Source organism: Leucopleurus acutus (assembly GCF_964270905.1).
Source record: "Leucopleurus acutus genome assembly, chromosome: 2".
Lineage (NCBI taxonomy): Eukaryota > Metazoa > Chordata > Mammalia > Artiodactyla > Delphinidae > Leucopleurus > Leucopleurus acutus.
This window is the reverse complement of record NC_139143.1, coordinates 80,354,147-80,357,542: the sequence shown is the minus strand read 5'-3', so window position 1 is coordinate 80,357,542 and position 3,396 is coordinate 80,354,147.

The following is a 3,396-nucleotide window of genomic DNA, read 5'->3' as shown; positions in this document are numbered from 1 at the left end:
CGGGGGGAGCCCAGGAGGACGCGGAGCGGACCCTGGCGTCCGGCTGTTTGGGGGGGAGGGCGGGGGAGGGGTCCGACCCGCACGCGTCGGTCTTGGGGACAGGAAGTCTGACTCCCCTCGCCCGGCACCCAGCGCCAGTTCCTCAAACCCGAGTCTCCACCCCCGCCCGAGCTCAGGAAGGGGGGAGGCGGGGCGGAGGGAGGGCGGGTGCCGAGCGCCGGACGGGACGCTTCGGTCCGCGGAGGGGCGGCTCGCACAAGTACAAGGGGCCGTGGAGTAGCTCGCAGGGCCCCTCTGCCTGTTAACCTCCAGCGCCGGGCGCCTCTAACCCCAGACGCCCGCCTCCTGGCTTCGGTTTTCCTAAAACCCACCCTGGCCCGCCTCGCAGCCCTCACCCCACCCCTGGTCTTCCCTTTCCCCTCCTCCTCCTCCTCCTCCTCCTCCTCCTCCTCCGCAGTCCATCAGTCTAGAAAGACTCGCGGGCCGGAGGATTCCAGCCGCCCCCAGCTCTCCAGGGAACCCGGGGCCAGTTCCTTCCTGGCCTTCTGGGCCCATCAAAGCAGGCCAGAGCCACCGACCCCTTTTACGACTGGGGGCAGGCGTGGGGAGAGGGCGGAGAAATCAAAGGGGAACTAAAGGGTGGATCTTTAGAGGGCCTGAAAGGGAAGATTCACTCCTGGAGGTTGAAGAATCTGAGAGGAGAGCATTCTTCCACAAGCCCCCAACTCTCTGGGGCCTTACAAGACCGCCCTCGGCCCATCCTCTTCCCTCCTACCTCTGCCTCCACTGACTACTGGGGTGGTAGAGGGGAGGAATTCGCCACTGTTACAGGAGACTAAGAAGCTGAGGAAGTCCTTCCTTGTGTCTAACCCCAGTTCCCTCTGTTGCAAGTTAGGCTAGAACCAAAAGACCAGCAAACAGCCTTCCCCAGTCAGGGACAGTTGGAGTATGGCCAGTCTCTCCACAAGAAGGAGGGGTGCAGTAGGACATTCTTTCTGGACACTCTGCCCCAGTCTGAGGCACTTCCACCTTTTGGGGAAAATTCCTCCTCCACTCTAATTATAATCACTCACACTGAAGTTCATTTCTGCCTCTCAGGGTCTCCCATGTCTCTGGGAGAAACAGAAGTACAGAGAGTCCTGGGACAGAGCATCTTATGTTTGCAGGGTCCCGCCTGATTTCTGGTCCCCAAAGGTGTGGAGGAAGGAGGGAGGGAGAGGAGGCCCAACCTAGACCCAGCGGCTCCCTGCCCGGGTTCAGCAGCAGGGCCTGGCTGCAGGTTTCAAGCCCAGCTCAGCACTCTTGTAGGTGCCAATTTTAGCCTCTGCCACTATTTTGGGCTCCACTGCCTGACCACTGGGCTGAGCTAGTTGGGCTCCTCACCACCACACTGCTCCTCTGGCTTCCCCTCCTGCCTAGCAACTCCTTCACCTCCTTCTTCACCCATTCCCCTATTTAGGATCCTTATATAGCAAAGACCAGAAAAAAAGGAGAGAAAATAACCATGCCCAGTTCTAGGCTGGATGGAAATTAGAAAGCAGAGAGGACTTTCCTTGGGCCATGAGGGAGGCTGACTCCTCCAGGCTTGTACCTGCAGGGGAGACCTACAGGAAGGCCCTAGGAACTCCCCCAAACCAGCAGTCTTGAGGCTCCTGGGCCCAGAACCCCAGACTTACCTCCCCCCAGTGGGCAGCCAGGGCTGAGGAATGTACTAAATTTAAAAACAGACTGCCAGAAGCCAGAATCCTGGCCTCACGGCTCCACCCACTAGGGGCCCTGAGACGAGGGGTAGGCTGAGACCTCGGCTTTTCTCCCAGGCCTGGGGTGGGAGGGTGTTTCAAGCTAAGGATGGAATCTTAAAGGGCCAAACTCCAGTCTGGATACCCAATAAACCCAGGGCCTGAATCCCAGAGTTATGTGAAGGATCTCAAGCCCCAAACTCAACGTAGATGGTCTCTGTGAAAGGAGAGGACTTAGTCTTCCAACCCTCTTCTGTCTCCTACCCCAATCTTCAGTATACTTTTCACCCATCTGCTCTTTGTTACCCTGCCTCTCACCCTATGCCCTCTCCTTCCTCTTAAGAGATGAGTAGTAAGGAAGGGGACTTGCGGGGTGGGTAAAGGAAACTGGTCTACCTTTAAGAACACATGTGCTTTTAGTGAGCTAGGCCTGCAGCTTGACTTAATTTCCATTTTCTGTATCCTCTGGAACAGTGAACCCTTTTCCTTTCTCCTTGGCATCCCCTGCCCCTTCTTCCAAACCATTTTTATCCCAATCCCTGCTCCTCCTATCCAGTGATGCTGCCCAGATTTTCAGAAATTATTTTTTTAGATACACAAAAACAAAAGCCAACCCTGATTTCTGCCAGAATCTAAAAGTAGCCACCACTTTCTTTAGCTCATTTAACTTAACAGATATGTCCCCCACGTTTCAGGGGTAGGGAGGCCATCCCAGGGAAGAACCTGGTTGTCAGGGTCTTGGCCAGTAGGTGAGCAGAGAAAGCCACAGGGATACCTGGGCCCAAGTCCTACAGTTCCCAGGAGGAGGTTTACTTTTCTTCTTATTACTTTGGACCTTGTGTATTCTGGGAGGGGATGATTAAGGCATTATTGACTCCAATGGCCATCCATCAGAAATGGTGGAAGAAGCGAAGAGAGGGGATAAACTATTACGTAGGTTTACTGACAGAAGCAGAGACAACAACATAGAGTCAAAGCTCTAGGTTTGTAATACAGCTCCACCTTTTGCTAACTGTGGGATCTTGGGAGAGTAACCTAGGCTCTAAGTTATCTTGTCTATGAAACAGAGATTAAGGGGCTTCCCTGGTGGTGCAGTGGTTAAGATCTGCCTGCCAATGCAGGGGACATGGGTTTGAGCCCTGGTCCGGGAAGATCCCACATACCGCGGAACAACCAAGCCCGTGCGCTACAACTACTGAGCCTGTGCTCTAAAGCCTGCGAGCCACAGCTACTGAAGCCCGCACACCTAGAGGCCATGCTCTGCAACAAGAGAAGCCACTGCAATGAGAAGCCTGCACACCTCAACGAAGAGTAGCCCCCGCTCGCCACGACTAGAGAAAGCCGCGCACGGCCAAGAAGACCCAACGCAGCCAAAAATAAATAAATAAATTAATTAATTTTAAAAATAATAACAAATGTAAGTAAGAGCTTTAAAAACAAAACAAAACACAGAGATTAAAATATTTATCTTTGCCAGAGTGTTATAAGAATTAAATGAGATGACCTCTGGAAAAGTGTTTTGTCGACTCTACAATGCTAGTCAAATAGGAAGGAATAAGCTACTTCTTTCTCTCACTGCTTGACTGAGCTTCTCTTCACCCCCACCCCTGGTGTTTACCTGCTTATGGCCCCTATCCTGAGCTGGGAGGAGGGGGAA